The sequence below is a fragment of the Miniopterus schreibersii genome, assembly GCF_964146895.1.
Source record: "Miniopterus schreibersii genome assembly, chromosome: 17".
Classification (NCBI taxonomy): Eukaryota; Metazoa; Chordata; class Mammalia; order Chiroptera; family Miniopteridae; genus Miniopterus; species Miniopterus schreibersii.
Window position 1 is genome coordinate 9480662 of NC_138117.1, and position 23480 is coordinate 9504141.

The window sequence follows — 23480 nt, forward strand, 5'->3', positions numbered from 1 at the left end:
ACTCTTATGATGAAATTACTTTGCTTTCTGCATTGTGCCAATGGGAGGCATACCCTAAATTGTAATGTTTCCTCAGTACAGTAGAGTTGTATCACATGCTCTTTTCATTTTATGAATCCAACTATGTGATTAGTATAACTTTACTAGTATGATGAAACTTTTTTAAAAAAAATTCTATTACACACATTCTTTATTATAGTCTTCATATTCATTAGATGATTATGCATTAATACATACATATCACTGCACAGAGTTGCACACACAAGTCTAAAGCCCCTGGGCAAGATGCTCCTAATAATCTAATGTAAAAGAGAGATGGCAAAAGAAAGTAACTGCTGCATGCTTCCTTTTTGGAAATCATCATCATCATCATCATGATTATGCTGTAACATCATAGCCAACAAAGTTATGATAAGGGGAGGGGTGGGGTAATCAACCAACTAACCAAGGTGTCATTTTTATTTTTAGGAGAATTAAACATCCCTGGAATAAATGGTAATAAAATTCTCAGGTTAACTCAGATTTCTACATGAGACTTCTTTTGTGGTTGTTGAGGTAAAAATTTATCCTAATCACTCCAAATTAGGGCCAGTAAGCAAAATTTAAAATGAATACATCTTTGCTGATCCCAGCCTTTCTTTTCTGAGAGGTAAATAGCAAAGTATAACTTCCGGCTCCACCACTAAACCTGAAACCAGCCAGCTGAGTTGTTTACATCTCATAATCTTAGTCAACTAAAACTATTAATTTGTGGGTAAGGCTCTTTACCAGAAGCAAGTAATCTATTTCACTGTCTGAAATTTAAACCACTCACTATGCTCCCAAGAAGTTTATTTAGGAAATCACATACACACAATACACATGGACACAACACACACACACACACACACACACACACACACAAAGAGGGGGGGAAACCTAAGGGAATTTTTTTTAGGACACTGACTCTGTGGATAAAAGTCAATTAGTAAGTAAATCTATTTTAGTTCCTTGTTTATCTAAAAAAGCTATTCTTTACAGAAAATTATATTCATACTGAATGTGAAACCAAAAATAAAATAGAAGAACATCTGATTTCTGTTCTATCCAATAATTACTTTCAAGTTTCTGCAACTGAGGGCCAAGTTGGGATTAGAACAGTTCTTGCCCATGAGTAGTTAAAACTGCAGTATGCACTGATAAACAGGATTTGCCTAGTGTTTCTGATATCAGTTATAATGCTCCGCTCATTGGCCTTTTAGACTTGAGTATTTTATGATCATACTGTAACATGCAGGAGATATACAATAAGCAATGAGTATATCTTTGAGATTCCAATAACTGCTGTTTCTCTATTTGAATGTATTACAGAAAAACTGTTAATGGAAAATATGACTTGTGAACTTGACTTGTGACATTAATAAACTTAAGCTCATCAAAGCTCTTAGACTGTCCATGTAAAAAGAAAGTCTGAGTTCTTTGACCTAATTATAGGTTGGAAATGCTTCTAATAAAAAAGTAGATGTATTATAAAGTATAAAATATTTTATAAGCTGAAACAAAGAAAAATAATCTTAAAACATTTTGAACAAGGCTTTGCAACTGTGTCTGGTAGGTAACCTCTATTTTGGTGAATGAAAATAATTGTATCTAAGGAGTGAGAAAGTATTAAAAGAAAAATCCAAATGCATCAAAATGATATATTATGTTTGGTGCGGATATACAGCTCTTATTACCAAAGAAAGAAGGTAAGTTCTTTTTAATAAAGTATCAGTGTCACTAAATGAATACTGAACAATGCGCATTGGCCATGGGTTTAGGAGGTCTAATATCACGTTAGTTGCCATGCATCTATTATTTCACTTAACCCTCCTGATACCCTATGAAGAAACTCTAATATTCTCCCTTTATGTATGACATATGGCAAAATTAAGGCGCAAAAGGATTAAGTAACTCGTAGAAAATCACAGTTAGCAAGTTCAAACCTGGGACAGTCAAACTTCAAACCAGTGCTTATAACTCGAAGGCAACTGGAGCTCTGTTCTGCAAACGCCTATGTATTGGAATGCTCAGTTTATTCTAGGAGCTCGAGATATGTGTATCTCCGCATCCCAGTACTTTGTTCTCTCTCTCTCTTTTTTAACTTCCCATGGAATAATCTTTGGCTTCATTTTATATTCAAGGAGCAAACTTGTCCATGTGCCCAGAAACTACATGGGATACAGTATAAAACACTTTAATTAAAGAAAACTTTTCAATTAATAAAACAAATGAGACATTGATTAGAATTCAACACATAGTATATGAGAACAGGGCACAAATAAGAAAACCCACTCTGCCCTTCTACCAATATTTACAACAGTTTCAGTTTTCACAACTCAGAAATGACCACTTTCACTTTACATTAATCAATAAAAGTTTTAGGCCACTTGGATACATGGTCAAACCAGTTTGCATAAAACAATTTCTTGTATACAGTCTCAGACCTTTTAAACCATGCTTGATTGCTTTTCCAGAATGTCACTGTGATAGGAAAAATCGTAGGCCCCAAAGACACATCAAATAAATAATACAGGGAATTGAATGAAAATGTAAATTAACTCTAAAACAAATCTTCAAATTTTCTGCCCTTTGCTTTAGAAATAAATGAAAGGGCTGTTTTGGTGACTAAGTGCCAAAAACTTCTGTCATAGAGTGTCATGAACTCCAAGTGGTTTTCAGCAGATCTGACATGCACTGTGAAAACAGGCAGGAAGCTTCACCATCTTTTCACTACTTTGTTTTGGACGATCATGTCACCATGTTATGCTTCCGTTCAAGGGACAAGGAAGGATACGTGTATCTGAGTCTTTCACAGTATAAATCTAGTGAAACATTACAGGAATCCTCCAAGCAGAATTGTTCAATAATTCCAAAATATGGTAAAGTGTTTATTTTTAATTATGTATCTATAAACATATTCTACAGCATGCAAAGTTTCACCCCCCCCTTTTTTTGTGAGGGGTAAGGTTGAAGAGTGGGGATCAGGGTTGAGGTGAGAAAGTTTAAGCAGGAGATGTACGCACAGACCGTGTCTTTGGATGTATAAAAAAGGGCTACTGGCTGCCTATTTGGATAATGTGAATAATAGGATTAATAGCTCATAAAGTAGATTAAACTAGTGAATTATAACACAAACATTTGTGCATGAATGAGTGAGCACTTTTCTGCTGTTGGACAAATGAACAACTGCAGACCTTAGTATAACTCTGCTACTGTTTTTATCTAGGATTTATCTCAGTTTAAATCCTTGCTGGAAAATGAAAGGCTTTCTAAAGAAATATTTCTGCAACACACACACTCAAAAGATACACAGAGAACACTATGTGCCGGTCCACTTGCTGCCTGATTAATGCACATGGGGGTAAGGAGGAAAACTAGCATTTGATTCAATTACAGATTTTTTAGGATCAAGCAAGGCCATCCCAGGCTTCTCTCATTTAATTTTCAGTTAAATCCTAATAGACCTGACTCTTCACAAGAAGGCATTGCCTGGGTGCAATTCAATGTTAATACTCTTCAATGAGACTAAGAAATTCACTTTCGGCCTTTTGTCAGAGTTTTTTGAGCCATGAGAAATCATGAAGATCCTCTGCTAAGTCTATATACCGCCTCTGGTTACCTGAGTCTCCAAGGGCACCTGGACTTCAGAGGCATGCTTCAGTGCCCCGGGACACACAAAGCCACGGGAAACATGGAACATCTTTTTCAAAGTTAATTTCATTTTAAAAGATGTGTAAATGGAAGCGTTATTTTATATTAAAATAAACTGACAGTTTAACATATCTCTCACCCTCACATTACTATTCATCAATTCTGTGTCAGGCTAGATTCCTTCAGGCTATTCCTCCCCACTGGGGGCTTCATTCTCCCCCTTTTAAGGAGCATTTCAGTGGGAAGTTTGAGAAAGCGCGTGATTAATTACACTAGGGAAAACCTACATGAAATTCCAGTGAAAGAAGATGTGCTATTAAAACCTGAAGCATCAGGCTGCAGGTCAGTATTCATGACAGGCCCTTAAACCAGACAACTCCGTGTCCTTCATCTCTGAATGACCGCTGTTGACCAGCCTGGGATTTAGGCGCAGCTCTGTCATTTAAGGTGGAACTGACTGAAGTCTGTGAAGACCAGAGGGAGAGGCAAAGCATGCATAACTGTGCCCCCCAAAAAGTTAGGGAGGAAAATAACCACACGACAGCAACACCACCATAACTGCAACACTGATCAAGCAGTGCTACGTGCTAGAGACACTTCAACGTCGCCTGCTCTGACTCCTGGGAGGTAATGGTATTAGCTCCCCCTTTTCAGGGGAGGAATCTGATGTTGGGAAAGTAATTTGTCTAAGATTACATTCGTACTAAGTATTTGAAGGCATTTGTGTAGAAGAAAGACGTTCTCTCAGAGGGAAAGGAATGGAAGCTACAACGTGATACAAAAGGAAAATTCCTACTAATTCATAACTGCATTAGAGTAGGATTGTCTGCTGGCTTAGTAGCGAGGTCTCCTTTGCTACATGGGATCAAGCTGAGGTGAACTACCAGGAATAACATTTGTAGGGGGAAAAAGCACTCCCGTGCTGGCTGAGAGGTGAGGTTAGGCAACCTTCAGGTTCTTCCAACATTTGAGTCTGTTGCGATTCTGAGAAACGGTACCTTTTGTCGCCTAGGTATTATACACTATTTAGGTCAAACAAAAATAAATAAGAAGAGTCATCCAAACCAGTTGTTATGGTGATCTAACAGGTCTCCTCAATCAAAATAGTTGTTCCATTTAACCTGTGTAGACCATTCTTTAATCTATTTCTGTGATCGGTCACATTTCATATGGATTTGCTCTTTTTTAAAGGCTATTTTATGAATATCACCTATACATCATATTGCAGCAAGCGTGATAACAAGGTCTTTACCCCCAGGTTAAAGAACACACTTCAAAATTTCTCACTGCCCACCCTGGGCATCTGTGGCTGAATGGGGTGAGCCCCTCACAAGCTGCTTCTGAATATGTATTGAGGTGATAACTAAAAGAGAGTTTCCGCCAACGCTTGGCAATGGAAAATAAGAGTCCTTTACCATTTCTTGAACCTGCACTCTCTCTGAAATGTCAACTCAAATACTATCGAGGCCTGTTGTAAGTGAAGGGAAACCCTCCAACTGAGATCAAGTTGCAAGGTATTCCTAAGAGGACTGGCCCGCATGGGCTAGTGAGCACAACCAGTTTCCTCTGCCCCCTAGTTCTTGTCAGCTGTTTAAAAGGCAAACGCATGTGGTAAAAAAAGAAATAAAAAGAATAGTAACTACGGATTGTGTGCATGAAGCGATAGTAGAGCAACTGGGAGAACCCACAGCAAACATTTGGTACTTGGGGAAGTAGAATCACAAAACTCTAGGGTCTCCCTTATATAGACACACAGACAGATACAGAATATAGACAAATTGGGCTCCTTCGTTTAGTTCTTTCTTCCTGCTTTTTTTAAATATAAACTTTCGTAGTGTCTGTAGCACGTCCATAGCTGCAGAATTTAAACCCTACCAAAGTCCAATCTTTTATTTTATACTCTCACTATCCAATGTATCTCTCTCTTCTTTATTGTGTTAACTTAAAATAGTGTGACCATTTCATGAATATCAATTTCCTCACTAAATTGTACACCCTGTGAGAATCGGGATGTCTGTTTTTGGTCTCTTTGTACCCAGTGTTTCAGTATAATGCTTGTCACACGTGGTCAATAAATACTCAATGAATGACAAAATTAAGAACACAACCTTGAAGAACAAATTGTGATTAACCACAGGCTTTATAAACCATGTGCACAACAAGCTCCAGGACAGGCTTATCATATACAAAAATGTCTTTACAAAAAAGTTGGAGGCAAAAGCATTCTCACACTGTTGGGAGAACACTACCATTAGTCGTGTCATTTCTGAAAACTAAAAAAGGCAATAACAGCCCACAGATCAATGCTAAATTGGCCAAAGTCTAGAATGTTTTTCCATCCCTAATTTATGCAATTTTATCACTGCGATCTATCAACTTTTTTATTTTTATTTTTTGGAGAGCCAAGCCAGAGTCCTGGCTTTTCAAACTGTACTTCGTGGTCTCCTAGCTAACACACAACAGGGTTGTCATGAGTTACCAAGCAATGAGATTTGCCATCAGGCAATACGCGTAACACCACACCACATCTTAAACACACCTCTCCAGGCAGCATGGGAAGGAGAAGCTGGTGCAGATTTTTGCCAGCTTGCTTGAGTGGCGCCGTTAACCACTTTCTATGAGCTGAATGAGCAGAGAATATTTCAGAGTTGATCTGTGTACATGTTGTGTAATGCTCATTACAGCTGTTACAGGACAGAGAGATCAAAACCATACCCATATTCACAAACTAGAAATACTTCACAGATCTGCTGTAATAGAATAGAAATTTAAGAATATTTTGTTTTACAATAAATATTTCAATAAGATGATACAGTTCTGATTTCTTGTTTTGTTACAACTCGTAGGCCTTTTAATGATAGACAAAGGAAATTAATATACTTTTTTGGAAGAAAAATTATATCTTAAGCTTTCTTACTCAAGGTATAAATCTGCAGCCTCCAGGGCCTGGAAGAAAGACATTTATAGAGGCTGTAATGTTAATGTTAAGTACCTGCTATTAGCAAACTTACTGATTTTTTTCATTTGCATTATTGCAGGAGGGTAATAAAATACATCAGGTTGCACTTAATGCATCCTCAGTGACCTGGCAAATTCATTTTTATATGCTCATGTAGGACTTTGTTTTTCAAAAGTACAATCTCTTCTGCATATAACTATCCTATCACCCATAAACATTAGGATGTGTTCCAGGTTTTTTATGCCAGGTAGGAAGAGCCTTATCACTCTTATTTCAGGAAGCTTTTAAAGGATTCTTCAGATCTAAAAATCTGAAATCTATTCTTCTGCAGGTCTTTTCCTTTTCAAATAACTCTCTAAAAGGAGCAAGCCCTACCCAGCAGAGCTGTTTCTCAGATTCTCTGAATTATTCATTTTACACCAGAATCAGCTAACAAGTCTTCACACCTAGAAAAACCATTCATTTCATACTGTGACCATGCGTGTCTATCAAATCCAAGCAGGACACATTTTCACCAGGATCCTGTGTGTGTTTCTTTCTTTGTTTATGCACTTCATTAACTAAATTCCATAATTTGTTCAGATTTCCTTAGTTTTACCTTTTTTTTTTTTTGGTCCAGGATCCCATCCAGGATAAAACATGACATTTGCTCATGTCTCCTTAGGCTCCCCTTGCTTTTTTTGATGATCTTTACATTTTTTTTAAATTAATTTTGAGAGAGAGAGAGGGAAGGAGGGGGACAGAGATAGAAAGAAACATCAATGAAAGACTGCGCCATCCCTCGGCTGCTTCCTGCAAGTCCCCCACCAGGGTCTGAGCCTGCAACCCAGGCATGTGCCCCGGCGGGGAATCAAACCTACAACCTTTGAGTGCAAACCAACTGAGCCACAACACCCAGGGCTATGACTTTGACATTTGTGAGGAGTGTTTGTCAGGTGTTTTCTAGAATAACCCTAAATGGAGATTTTTCTGTGTTTTTGTCATGATCAGACAGGGGTTTGAGGAGAACATAGGAGAAGGTGCCAGTCTGTGCTACTCCCATAACACGGATAAGCGGATACGCTATGCGCATGACTGATCACCGCTGATACTGACTTTCATCACCCGGCTGAGGCTGTGTTTGTAGGGTTTCTGCACTGTACGGTTGCTTTCTTTTCCCCCTTTCAATACTGCGCCCTTTGGAAAGCAGACACCAGGTGCAGCCCACACTTAAGGAGTGGGGAGTTGTGCTCCACCTCCTTGAGGGTGGGACATCTATACAAATCACTTTAAATGCTTCTGTGCAAGAGATTTGTTCACTGGGATTTGAACAGGGCATCTTAAGGCAATCCTTGTCTGATTACTAACAAGCCATGTAGCCCTAATAAAGTCACTTAGCTTTGTTGGACATGTTTGTAAAGAAAATGTTTGACAATTTAAAAAATAGTCGTAATTTACTAAACATATGCTACGTGCCAGACTACGTTATGAGGCGCTTAGAGAATCTCATCTCCTATAATCACCATAACAACCTTATGAGGAAGGCACTACTACTCTCATCTCATAGACGCAGAAACTTGAAGCTCAGAGAGGTAAAGCAGCCTGCCCAATTCACACCTACAACCCATCACATGCTGAAAGCTAAACTACATGCATGTACCTGCATGCACACACACACACACACACACAGAGCCACTGTATGCCATGAAATAGCACTTTCCCATATATCACAAAGGCAGGAAGCATGTTGAATATATGGTTGGTTTGTCTTTTACAAAGAAGATAAAATGACTTCATGGAGATTTTTAATTTTGCCCCATTCATTTTTTTTTTCTTATTTTTTTAATTTATCTTATTGTTGAAAGCATTACAGATGTCCTTTTTCCCCACTGACCCTCTTCACCGCCCCCACCCCCAGGCCTTCACCACACTATTGTCTGTGTCCCTGGGTTATACACATATGCATATGAGTTCTTAGGTTAATGTCTTCCCCTTCCCCCCTCCCCCCTTCCCTCTGAGATCCCTCAGTCTGTTCCATGCTTCTATGTCTCTGGATCTATTTTATTCATCAGCTTATCTTGTTCATTAGATTCCACATGAGTGAGGTCATGTGGTACTTGTCTTTCTCTGACTGGCTTATTTCGCTTAGCATAATACAGCATGAAGGGAGCTGGAGAGTATTATGCCCCATTCATTTTCTGTCATGAAGAATATAAACAGCTTCTCCATTTCTATTACCACCAGAACTAGTCATCACCCGGTTTGAGGTGCCCAATTCTCCATGGGCTGTGGTGGTTTTAGTGAACAAGACTCCATGATACAAAGTCATGAGAATGTAACCCAAGTATTTTTAAGAGGACATGAATTTCCCTGTGAGCATATTTTATTTCTAGGCCTAAATATGTGTTTGCTTAAATATCCACATGTTCCATGCTACAAGACCATTATTCTTACTCAGCGAACATGGAATTTTATGTTTTTACAGAACCAAATTTCTACTCAAACATTTTACCTGAAACGCGAATGACTACAGGGCATGGATATCCCTGACATCACCCAGGAATCTCTCAGTGCTGTACAAAGTCACAAAATACATCATAGAGCATGATCCACTTGGTAAGTACTAAAGAGCATTTTGCATTACATTATTAGAAAATGCACATGCTTACAAATGGATAATTACCCAACTGAAAACACAAGGTTAAACTCAGGTCATTTAAAACAAACAAAAAATGCCACAGAAGACATATAGGTCAGCAAATATCACTTCTTGTTCCTTAATGTCTTTCTGAATAGAGGGGGCTCTTGGTACTTAACAGATTCTTCACTGAAATGCTTAATGCCTTTATTTTCAAAATGAAACCGCAGAGCATTCTTTTTCCAGTGGAATTTACTTAATTTGTAAGCATCAGACAGACTTCAAAAGAATCGAATCGTTCCTCTATGTAAGTGTGTGTTTAATACAAATAGAACAGCAGCACCTGTCTCGCCCGATACGTATTCTTACGTGGCTGGAAGCCCGCATGTAAAGCTTATTAACCCCAGACTTAAAAGTAACCTGATTCAACTCCCTAACATATTCTGCATCACACTCTGTCAATGTGTGTGTCACAAAGGAAAGGGGGACAGAACAGAGCTCTTTACTTCTATCTGAATTAAGAGATTTTAAAGCACCTTAGGATTGTACTTTCCTCTCATTTCAAAAGATAGGAATAGGGTCAATCTTATCTTATATAATATTGAGAATCAGTCCTAAAGTCAATGAAAAATAACAGCTCCAAATGACACAATACAGAAATAGTTCCATAATTTTACATTTTTTCACGGTACTTATTACCTGAGTAAAGCACTTGTAATGGCTTCAAGTTCTAAAAGAGCAGTGTTATCTTGAAGGAATACTTTTGTTTTATTTTTAAGTACCTAAGTGCTGTTATGATTTTCCCCTCAGAAACTCCCCACTTACCTAATTCTCTAGCTGCCCTCCGCAACCTTTCATCCATCCACCTGAATTCTCTATTTCTTTAGGTGAGTGCAGGCCACTCTTCCTACCGTCCAGCTTCCCGTCATAATGAACTGCAGAATCCAAAACTATTTCTCACCATTATTACTGTTTATGTTCATGTCCTTTAAAAATGTGACAGCAGGTGTCCCTCATCTTTGTTAGCTACCTTTCCTATCACCTCCTATTGCTCCAGAGTGAGTTGCGGAACCTGTAACCCACCCACTTATGAATCAGTCCAATCACCCATCTCCCCACCCATCCATTTATTTAACACTATATGGAGGAAGGGACAGGAAAGATGAAAGGAATTTGCTGCAGCGCAGAATGAACAAAGTTAAGGAAGAAAAATCAATCATGATATTTTCATAGGACTGCCGGGATTTAGGTATGTCTAAAACACGAACCATGGGGAAGACTGTGAGCAATGAGACTGGAGACGTGAGCAAGGGCCAGCTTAGTACATGGAGTCTGAACTTCATTCTGAGGGTATCTTGGGGTCACTGATAGCTAACTAGGAAAATGACATGATTAGATTTTGACTTTTGGAAAAGCTCTGGTTGTCCAACGTAGTTTGCACTGGGATAGATACTGAGATCTTGCAAAGTAGTTTCATATATATTGTGCTATATAATCATAACTTCCTTAACCTCTCTCCCATATGCCCTCCTGCTCTCTTTGCTACATCAAATCCTGGAGCATTTAATCCTGGTTTTATAATCTACAAATCTAGGTTTGTAGATCATAAAACCCATTCACTTTGTTTCATAACTTACCTTTCTGTAAGTTTTAAATAAAATACTTTAAATGTATTTCTTCCTTCTAATAAAAACAATAAAATCAGCTGAGGATTATGGTCTACCCCAATCCAATTTGTCTGTAATTCACCATTTTCAGAGCTTTCAACATCAACTTATCCACAAAAGTAGAGAAAAAGAGATGAAATATAAATTGGTATGAAATGAATAAATGATTGCCACGTGATAAAAGTGGACTTAGAACTGGTCATAAGGAAGACAGCTACTTGGGTGATAAAATGTGACTTACCAAAGGAAAAACCCTGGTCCAAAGTATTTCTTCTGGGTTTCTTTTACCTGCAAATTCTGTTCCTATTTTTGAAGGCCCCTCCATATGTACCTTGCCCTGAGAACACTTATTTTGAAAAGTGATGGAAATTTTAACATAGTCAAGTTCCCATCATCTCTACTTCACTCCTGCTTCTTTTTATTTGGCCTCAGAGTAGACAGAACCTATTTTTCTTTAATAAAATAAAGCTTACATTATGTCAATAATAAAAGTGGCACATGCTCATATTGTAAAATAAATACAATAGGCATAAAAGATAAAATGCAAAAAATAGTCTTCAATTCCACCACTAAAAATGAACCCTGTGAACGTTATGGGTGTGTTTCCTCTCGATGGTTTTATGCATGTTCTTACAAATACACACCCACCCCTCCGCCACCCACTATCCTCACACAAAGTCAGGGGTGTAATATATGTAGAGCTTTTCTAAAATGTGGACAAGGACACTATCTATGTACAGAGTTGCGAGGATCAAATAAAATAACACCTTTAAAGTGTCTGTCCCAGCCCTGGCCGGTGTGGCCCAGTTAGCTGCGTGTTATCCAGTGCTCTGAAAGGTGGCAGGTTAGATTCCTGGTCAGAGCACATGCCCAGGTTGTGGGCTCCATCCCCAGCAGGGGGTGTACAGGAGGCAGCCGATCCATGTTTCTCTCTCATCAGTGTTTCCCTCTCTCCCTCTCCCTTCCTCTCTCTAAAAAAATCAATAAAAACATATATATTTTTTTTAAAAGTAAAGTGTCTGTCCCATATTTAGTACATATTAAATGCTCAAAATGTTTAGCTATTATTTTTTATTGCCATAATTATTTAGGTATAGAAATGTATTCACTCAACATCTTATGGGCATTTCTCTTGTGAAAATATGGTTTTTAACAGCTGCAGCTATGGTGTCACTGAAGACATGGCCTTTCATCAGACAATCCTGGGTTGGAATGTCTGCTGGTTCTGTAGTTTACCACTTGTGGGAGCTTGTGTGTGGTTCACTCATTCAAAGCTATGGAAAATATCATTTATCTTTTAGAGGTTTTTTTAGAATTAGAGAGCATGTGTGCAAAGTATCATAGTAAATACCAAATAAATAATATCTATCGTCTCCAATGTTCCTGCTATGATAGTTACAATGAACGTGTATATTGCTTTTTCCTTCTTCTGGATTATTTCCTTGGAAATGATTTCCAGAAGTAACATCGCCGAGTCCAGGGTTATAAAAAATAGTTATGTTCTTTGTATTTACTGTTATGTTGTTTTCCAATATGTTTCAACCAATACATAATATAATACGCAAAGCACCTCATATATTTAAGTAATGTTCCTATACTTGATTCATTCAAGTCCAAATCCTATGCTCATCAATTAAGAAGGGGAGAACCTGGGATGGGTTTTATTGTAGGAATTCCAAACTGTTGGGAATTGAACAGATGCTGCTAACTCATTTTACATTTGGGAGACCACCAGTCAGCCATGCTCAGTAACAGCTTTCAGAAACATCTGGAGTTAAACTTACAGTCTAAACATGACAGGTTAAGTAGTACATGTATAGTTAAAAATAGTTTCATGTCTTGATTCTAGAAAATCTGAATTCACTGAGGCTTTTACCATTTTTAAATGACTGAAAAAAACACAAACAATATAAGCATTAAGACTCACAGGAACTATATAGCATATTATTTTGTATGGGACTTCTGGTGGAGATGGAGTGTGGGAAGGCTTAGAGGATTTTTACAAATTCTATTTTGAAGGTAGAAAAACCCTTACTGGTAACTATTTTACTCAAAGGAGTAAATGTAGTTTTCAAGTTTATTAAATTTTCATTTATGTGAAACTGAAACTCAATAGTTAAGTTAGAAAAGTAGAGAAAGGTAGTAAATGTATTGGCTTAAAAACCAGCACTCATGACACTCTACCCATGTCGTAAGCCTGACTAGAATGCTAGCTCCTGGAAGGCAGGGCTCACATCTAATGTATTGCTCTTCAGTGATTAGTACAGTGATAGGTACCATAGGAGGCCTGCACCTATGCTTAAGTAAATGGTGACTTCCATTTACTGGTCTCTATTGTTGCATTAATATACTATCTCCAAATTTAGTGGCTTATTACAACCATTCAATTGTGCTTATGAGGCTCACACACTTTATATATCAGGATTTCAGACAAGGTGCAGTGGAGGTCACTTGTTTCTACTCCAAGATGTCTGGGACTTTACATCTGGAGATAATGAAGCGAGTGGGGGCAGGAATCATCTGAAGGCTCATTCACTCATTTGTCTAGAGCCTGGGCTAGAATGGCTCAAAAATGAGGACTCACCTACCAGAGCACCTGCCTTCCCAACACATGTACTCTCTGTGGGGCTTGACTTCCTCACTGCACGGAGGCCTCAAGGAGATGGACTTCTGCATGGTGGGTCAGGACTCCAAGCACAGGTATTGCAGTGAACAAGAGGCAAATGAGGCACCTTTTATGACCCAGAAAGACTTAAAGGGAAGGGCATTTTTTATGGGGTGACGGTATGTAAGACATAATATTATTTATGACATAGATGATAGATGATAAATAGACACATAATACTATTATAACCATCTTTAGAAAATATAACCAACAATTTAATTAGCTATGAAGGTAAGCAACCCTCAGAACCTAGGCATCTGAGTGGTGAGGCCTCTGAGATCAGGAAAAAAGAGAGCAAGAGCTGTCACTATTGCCTGCAAGTAGCAGTGTTTTGGCCTTGGACCAAGATACCAGAAATATTTTAATTAATAGGGACAATGATAGATAAAATAGGAAGTGAGATAAGAGGTCATTGCCTGAGGAAACAAGGCGTTTCTTCTCATTTTTACAACTCTCTGAATGACCCACAAAAGAAAGTGCATGCAAATAATATTTTAAGTTCCAGGATGTGCTTTTGCTTTTCCAAGAAGGATTGCCCACAGATAAATCCAAGGGGGAGGTCATTAAATTGAACGGAAGACATTTAAAATAGGCTGCTTCACCCCATGTAAAGCAATTGTAAGCTTTTCTTTGTGTTTTTAGAAGTTTTTAGATAAATAGTCAGATTCAATTAAGCTCTGTAACTTCAAGAGATGGCACTTCTAAGGAGATGGGGGAGGGGCTGCCGAGGAGGGACTGCAGACTCGGGATTCCTCTATTTGTTAACAGACCTGTGGGAGGGCAGAGAGAATTGGGCTATTGTGCTTCAGTCAGCAGCATAACCTGAGTGTCACAGTCCATTTAACCATGGAGCTTTGGAGTTGGGATGTGGACAAATGGTTGTCTGAAGCAGAACTTGGGAAAGGGGCAACTCATTTAGCATGAAAGAATTAAGGGTTTAGATGCAATGACTACTATAGAAAAAAATTTGAGTAGACTCAAGGTCTGAAGATTGACAACAGGGGACATAGGAAAAGTTGCTGTAGCTAATCCCATGCTTGGTTAAGAGCATCGGCCATGGAGCCAGACTGGTGGGGACCAGGTGCTGGCCCTGCCACTTAGTTACAGGGTAATACTGGGCAAGTCACTTTCCCTCTCTCTGCCTCAGATGCCTCATTTTCCATGTGGAAAAATTATACTACTATCTACCTCACATTGACTTTTGAAAGTATTTAATAAATTAACATATGTAAAGTCTTCCCAAAAGCCTGAAAGTTGGTAAAAGTGCTCAACATTTCACTATTACTGTAACCCAGAGCTGCCCCAAAGAATAACTAATATTTACTTGACATTTTCTATGTGATGGAACTCACACAAAGTAATTTACATGGATCACGCTTACTCTTAACAATCACCGTATGATGTAAGTACTATTACTACCTCGGTTTCACCAGCAATGAAGGTGAAGCACTGAGAAGTTAAGGAATTTGCCCAAGATCATACAGCAAGGAAGCGGTGCTGTCAAGATTCAAATCCAGGCGGTCTGGGTCTAGGTACCACACACTTTGTCACTATTTGGCTCTGTCCGTAGACTTCACACAGGAAACAGTGGACACAATGCATTTGCTTTCGCGTCTCTCTGTTTCAGTGGGTTTAAGTTTCTCAACAAGAGGCTGTAAGTGGATTTATCACCACCCCCAGCATCCAGCAGACCACCTTGTCTGTCGTACACATTTAATTAGATAACCGGCTAACCGGCTGCCTGTCCTTTGTTCACGGCAGATGCTTAGCTCGATGGCTTGTGCCCGAATCCCACAGTCCCGACAGAACTCACTGCCCTCTCTCCTGACACTGCTATGATCCCACGGCCCCTCGCTGTGCCCACCCAGCCTCCGAGAAAGGGACAGTCACCGGTCTCCCTGTTCCTTCGCCTTCCCTCCTGTCTGTCGTCTTTCTAACGCTTCCACTCCACGGACAGCGGGAGGAGGGTCACTAGGACTGTGCCAAACACAAAACCAGAGAGAAGAGCAAGGAAACGGACAGCCTGCCCGAAACATGCTGAGGAGCCCCGCCGCCTCTCCCCAGCTCGCGGTCCCCAAGTCTCCGGAGTGCAGGACGGGCGAACTAGCTCCGAAAAAGGCAGGCCACTGGGAAGCCAGGAGACATGTATTACCACTTTCCTTTCTAAAATAATAAGAAAGGTATGCCCGGCCGGGCGTGGCTCAGCGGCTGAGCATCGACCTAGGATCCAGGCGATCGGGGTTCGATTCCCGGTCAGGGCACAGGCCCGGGTTGGGGGCTCGATCAATGACCCTCTCATCATTGATGTTTCTCTCTCTCCCCCTCTCCTTTCCTCTCTCTGAAATCAATAAAGATATATTTAATAAATAAATAAATAAATAAATAAATAAATAAATAAATAAATAAATAAATAAATAAATAAAATAATAAGAAAGTGAATAGGCAATCCATGTCAGCCCTGACTGGAGCCTTCGCCACCAGCCATGGTCACTCGTGTCCTGGGGAAGGGAGGGACTGCACAGCGCTGAGCGCTGAGGCGGCAACGTGCCTGTCTGTCTAGCGTGCTGTGAAATTTCCGAAGCCTAGGTGGGTTCAGGAGCGGATTCAAGGATGATTTTATCTAGTCTTAACCAAATTAACCCTCACAGTTTATTCTTAGAATATTATTTATTAATTAGTGTATTATTTTCCATACAAACCGTAAACCTACATTTGCCCCACCCTGTATATTAAACCTTCAATGTTTTATTAACATTTTAAAGTTATTAAGTATTCAATGGATTCAGTACATTATTCATTTATTGCACAAATATTAACGCTACTGTTTCTGTTCTTGTTATTTAAAATTGAGTAAACTTGGAAAATAAAAAAAATACTGGTAATGTAAGTAATAAGGATACAGTTCTCACCTCTTATCTGTGCAACTGAGATAAAGTGGATGCAAGTTCTGCTGGGTGCAGTAAATCTTTAGTTGCAATAAATACTCCTTGGACCTTAGCCATCTGTACGTGGATAGTGAAGACGAGAACACTGTTAGAATGTTTTATAAAATCTTGGGGCTATCTTTAAAGGGTTAGAAGTGAAATGTTAATTTAGGATTTTAAAATAGTGGTAGGTTTTTCTTGAAATAGAAACCCTCCAATAACCTGTAGGGTCTAGTATTATAATTCAACTCATTCAGTTTTCATTAACAAAATAGAAGCTATCTATAAAGTATATCTACCTAATCAGTTAAACTACAGATGTCACTAAACTTTAAAATATACTCTTGTCCAAAGTTATCATTAGCCATTCCATAGATGGGTTTACCTATTTGATACCAGTGAGCTTGGTGCTTTACATTATTAAGAATTCATGAATATTCAAATTACACTTACATTTCCTTAATATTTCAGCTACTGGTTTACTTTAGACACAGCTTTGATGCTTGAGCTAATCTGCACGCTCTTTCAATAGTTCAACACGAACTTAGAAAACGCATGCCAATGTAGACCTGTAATAACTGACTGCACAGTCGCACAGCATATATAAAAACAAGTAACATTTATTACATTTATTTTACTCTACATTCTTACTTACTGCCAAAGGAAAAGATCTACATATGCCCAAATATATCACTGATCAAACTATTAGCTACCAGTGGGGTTGTATCTGGCTTTACATGATTTGCATCACTTTCTCTGTTAAATATTACCTTTTCAATTGCTTGAAGGAAGAAAGCAGATCACTTGGAAAGGCAACTAAGACCAAACAAGTCTGCAAACCTCTCACCTCTACTATTTCTATGTATAAATTAGAAAAGACTGCTTAGGTACAGCGCCTCCAAATATAAAAAAAGATAATCTATAGAGTGTTTCATTCTTTAGAAAGCTCTTTGATAAGGGAGGGGGCACATCTTTTGTACATTCTGTAAAGAGATTTAAACACTAAGAGGCCCTTCCTCTTTCCCTCAGACTGTGGGGCCAGGACCAAAGGGGGTTTGGAACTTCCGAATGTCAGAGCAAAAGATAATCTTGTATCGGAACAATAGGCAAGGATGACTCAGAATGTAATTGGGGTTGTGCATCTACGCAAATGACACAATATAACTTGTGGCATTTTTAAAAGAAAAGAACACAAGACCCAGGGAAAGACTGCTGATGTTTCCACAAAGAGACAAGGTCCTGGCAGAATAAAAACAAAACCTCCTTAATTAGCAAATTATATAGCACAGGGGCTCGTAAAGCTCTGTATTTTGTAGCTGAGCAACCCACTTGTTGCTCCTCCCCTCTTCTCATCTACACAAGTGGGAATACTTGTAATGTTTATATCTAAACAAATGAGAGAGAAAGAAAAAAGTTCTAAATAGACTGAAAGTAAAAGGCTGAGCCCAAGTCCAATTCCTATGAAAACAGAATGCCTCCGATGTTTTGTCAACATTCCTGCTGATGCCACAACCAACGAATGAAACAGGTTCATAAAGCAGAGAACCCTGGCACCCATCCTTGCTTATCCAGGGGCTGCTGATCAGTCCTGTTATTCAGGTGCTTTTCCTTTTTAACATGTATCTGCTTTCGGAATATTTCTGTGTTCACAGGATGTGATGGACAGGGGAAAGAAAAGACATGAAATTTCCCTGCCCGCACCACTCTAAAATGTCACCTCACAGCATGTCTCAATACCAAGCCAAGGAATAGCTTAGTCAGGCTCTCTGCCAACTGGCACGGACCTGAAGGTTACTTGGCCTCCTGGATGGCGATCTTTTTTCCCACACAACAAACCTCACAATTTACCTTGCAATGGTCCTAATATTAATACCATGTACCTTTTGTGATATAGAACCAGGGTGAGCAAACATTTTCTGTAAAAGGCTAGATATTAAATTTTAGCCTCTGTGGGCCACTTGGTCTCTGTTGCAGCAATTCAACTCTGCCTCTTAGGAAGAAAGCAGCCATATACAGTATCTAAGAAAATGGGTGTGGCTGTTTCAATAAAACTTTATTTACATACACAAGTGGTTGGCAGGATTTAGCTAAAGGGCCACAGTCTGCTGACCTTTGACATAAAGGATAGAAACTCAAAAGCAAATTAAAATTTCTCTAATTACAGTTTTCAGGATAATATACAAAATATAGTTAGGTCTCATTTTCATACACATATTTAATTATAGTCCAAATTTGCCCGTGGAAGTCATTCATTTCTCTATTCATTAAAAAAAGTATTTTTTTCCAACTATGTTCCAGGCATTGTGCTAGAAAAGCTGATCTGATATAAAAAATAAAATAATAAATAAAAACTGGTGAACAAGAGAGGCACAGTCTCTACCTCATAGATTGCAGGGTCTGGGAGAATATACTCTGCAAGTATTTAATGGGGTCCTATTTGTGTCACACACTCTTCTAGGAGTGAGGCATACTGTAGGGAACGACACAGGCAAGGAACTCTTGCGGTATTTATATTCTTAGTAGAGGGGAACAGAATAAATAATGTGATAAACACTGAGCCATAAGAGGTCACACAGTGGTAAATGTGACAAAAAAATAATACAGTATAATATGATAGAAAGTCACTTAGCAGAGTGGGGGGAGGTGGTAGGTAATGGTGCCTAGAAGGGACTTTCTGAGAGGGCTTCTGAGCAAAGACCTGAAATGAAGAGAGAGAACCATCTACGCCAAGTTCGGGGGGAAGGATCTTCTGAGCTAAGTGAACAGCATGTAAAGTCCCTGAGACAGGAATGAACTGGTCTGTTGGAGAAATAACAAGAAGGCAATTGTCTCTGAAGTGTCTGGAATGAAGGAAAGGTGGTAGACGATGAATCCGGAGAGAAGTGTGGGAACAGATCCTATAGGCCCTTATGGTTAAGAAATTTGGATTTTATTTTCACATAATGAAAAACTGTAGGGGGATTTTAAGGAAAGAAGGACACATTCTTATTCATTTTAAATTACACTGAACCCATAATTACTTATGAGATAAGTGCTGGTAAAACAAGGCTCACTGTGAAATGGCAGCGTCAGAGCTAAGGGAGGGCTGCAGTCACCCACAGTAAAGGACCTACTTGCCACGGTCTTAAAACTGGAGATCCACAATGGAGATAGTTTGGGGAGAGGCTTGCTCCTTCCTACAGAGAATTTCAAAAGGCCTTTATAGCTCCAACTGCCCAACTTCTAGGGCCCAAAAAGTTTTTATGCCTTCTTGGATCTTTTGATTCTAGTATATTACAGGCAAACAATAACACCTAACTATTTGCTGAGAAGTTAATATAGGGTTATTAACTAAAGGGCTCCTACTTGGCTTGAGAATCAGGCGTTAGTTTTTAAATAAAGCTGGTTGAGTACATTTCTACAACTGGATTTAAAAGATAATTACTCCTATTAACCTTTCTTGCAACTGTCATTTTTCCTACCTCTATTCATAAATCACGTATGTATATTTTCTTCAAGTTTAGTGATAAATTTTTTAAAACATACGAATCAACTGTCTGCTCATTTCACACATTCAGGAAGTCTTCCCACACGTGCAGATAAGATACAGAGCATTCTCTCTGGCTCAGTGTTGAACAGTCAGCAGCCACCAAAACAATGCACAGATGAGAAGCCCGTCCGAGTTACTTAGATTCACATGTGAACCTATGATGTGTAAGTACGTGCCAATGTTGTACACAGTGAATGACTGCCTTCTGGGCTGGAAGCACAAAATTCTTTTCCTCCCAAGAGAAGATCTAGCTGTACTTCAAGTAACTTACCACCAAAGAACAAAGCAACGTTAGCATCTGAAAGCAGTTACAAGGTCCCTTAACTTGCATTATTTTATACCCAGGACTATACACTTGAACACTTGATGTTTTGGTTTTTGTTAATTTTTAGATGATGATGATAACAGAGATAACTGTTCAGACACTTAATAAACAAACATCTTAGGCGATATAAAAATGGATAAAGAGACATTCACTACACTATTGTCCGAGTGGAAAAACAGGACTTAAAACGAATACTAAAAATGACGACAACCACACAACATGGAAGTGCAGTGCTAACAGGGTACCTGCAATGCACTGTAACAACACTGGGAGGGGAAGTGAAGTGTGGGCAGCTTTCCTGAAGAAACTGGCAACAAAGCTAATCCTTAAAGAATAATCAAGAGGACAAGCTGGGGCGACTGTGGACTTCTCTGAGAGCCTAGATCACTGGATAAGTACAATTAGAATAATTAATAACCACTTACTCTAAACCCAAGTATTGCTTTAATTACTATTAGGACAAAAATAATAATAGGATGTAGCCCTTGCCCCACTGACGCCTTACAATCTATTTAGGGAGGTAGGTATATAGCCAAAACAAAATGTTAATAGTACATAGTAAAGTGTACACTGCAACACATAAACAATGCATTCATTTGCTCATTCAACAAAGATGTATTGTCTACCTACCATGGACTATATACTGTTCTAGAACTGGGGATATGGCAATGGACAAAAACAAGGTCACTGGCCTCATGGAGGTCACATTCTAGTGGACAGTAGTATGGCTTAATATATATAATACATGGTTTTTAAAAGATCATCATCATCATTTGTAATTACTATCCTGATAATCTGGTCACTCTCAGGTATTGAGTGTGGTTTGCTATAATTCTGAAAAAAGCTGTATGATAGACAAGAGTCAAACCTAGACATATAGCCCAGGTATTTCATCCAATAAAATGGAGATTTTAAAATTTTTTTCTAAGTTTATTGATTTGAGAGAGCGAGAGAAAAAAACATCAATTGCTGTTCCACTTATTTATGGATTCATAGGCTGATTCTTATATGTGCCCTAACTAGGGATCGAACCCACAACCTTGGTGTACCAGGACGATGCTCTAACCAACTGAGCTACCCAGCCAGGGCTAAAATGGTGATTTTTGAGCGTATCATTTATTGTTCCTCCCCATCTGACAAATGAGGATAATGCTATTAACCTACCTTATATTGGTGTTAATCAACAAGTTAGCATGGAAAGTTGAGCTCTGTGAATGAAACCCATCACATCAAGAGCCCAGTCCTAACAGGTAACAGTTCCAGTCCTTACAGTGACCGGACATCTCTGCCCCTTGCGTACCCTGCTGCTCATCTTGTTCAGGTGCAAGACCAGAAAAGTTGAGGAATGAGATCTGAGAGTGTATCAGAGGGGACTTTTAGTGACAGCCAGTGTCTTGTGAAGAACATTGAAAAGAATCCTGTCTATCAAATTTCAAGGAAGTACTAGATTAACATAAATTACCATCTGGCTGCATCTAGCATTGATAACACACATTCTACATCAGACACTCTCCTGATAGTGATTCCATGAGTGGCATAACATTCACAGCGCTTTGATTAATTATTCTGCTGAATAAATGGATGAATTAATTGCACTTACACACTGACAGTCTCGGTTTCTGCAGTGCACTGCTTCTTATCCTAACACAACTACTTGGAATCGAAATAGTAGTACAAATTCCAGTACTAATAGTACCAAGTGGTTACAGTAAAAAGATTTCCATTTGAATTATCAAAATAAATACATTACATAAAATTTAGAACTTGAAGTGAAGGCCTCTAATTAAGGGAAACTTATGAGAGCCCTTAGCAAGTTCTTTGCTGAATGCAATTATTTGGTTTCTTGATCCTCAGACCAATTGCATTAACAATGACAAAAGATATGCAAATTTAAACAGACAATAGTCAGGCCAGACTGCTCTGACTCATACCCACAGGGATCTTTTCAGCATACATTCAGTTGGATGCAAGCTAGCAAAGATTAGTGTAATAGTTATGCTTGGCTACAATCTGAAAACTATACAATAATCATTGACCAGGAACAATACAAACAAAAATCAAATTTATTTCACACACTAAGCTAACATCGGAAACATGTGAATGATTTAAGCCCAGTAGAGTCATGTATTTACCCTGTCACTGATGAATAATTGCATAGCAACAAAAAATATGCATTACTATGTTTAACTCACCATTTTAATTGTATATTTTAAACAAACAAGATATTACATTTTTGGTAGAATAGCTCATTTAAGACAATTAGGGACTAAATTTCCTTCCCTAACCCCCTCAAAGAATCCAGACTCATTTAAGATGATTGAATGCTCATTAAAAACTATATGGACAGTATATTGAGAACAGTAACAAGCAATTCAACCAAGTTCGTTTCCTATGGAAATAAGTTTTCCAAAGAAAAAACAGATATACTGTTATAAACAGCTGCTGTAATTAGTGTCTAAAATTTAAGTTACAATCGGCAAGAGTGCAGAATTCTGCTTGCTTTATATACTTCCACCTATCTATAGATTTTTTTTTTTTTTTTACGTGTAGTCCACAATGGAAAGATTAACTACAATTCTGGGTTTGGAAACTGTAAAACTACTGAGTTTCAGTTAACATGTCAAATAAAATAACAGTGATCTTAGTTCAGTCCCTAGTGGACAAAAGTAGAATAACTCTTACTCGGCATGATTCAGCAGGCGGTGGTCTGAGGGAGTGTGGCCACACAGGAACAAAAAGAAAACTTATCCTTTCCTACCCTTTATCTTCTTTAAAGGTTTGCTCTGTTAATTGACTAACTTGAAGACTGGACTGGCTGCACTCCTATCTATAAGCGCTAAGTGGGTTTTCTGCAAAGACCCTGGGGGGTGGAGGGGAGGCTTTTCACAAATAGGGGTATTTGCCCCTTATAGTAACAAGCTGAACACATTTATCTCCTGTTCACCTGTTACTCGATTAAACAGAGCAAAGCGAGGATGAACTGCAGGAACTGTTTCACATTTTAGCAGGCATATTTTCAATAAAGATTTTAAATGGTTTATCGTGAAATACTGCATAAAATATTCCATTTAATTTCTATAAATTGGGATTATATGCATACTCAGCATTAGCATTGGTCTGCA

The 23480-nt window shown here is 38.7% G+C and overlaps 1 protein-coding gene across 7 annotated transcripts in view; it reads right to left on the bottom strand.

Annotated features, from left to right (window-relative positions):
* The window catches only part of ANGPT1 (angiopoietin 1), a 222952-nt gene that overhangs the window by 181777 nt on the left and 17695 nt on the right, over nt 1-23480 (bottom strand). The window lies entirely within an intron of this gene.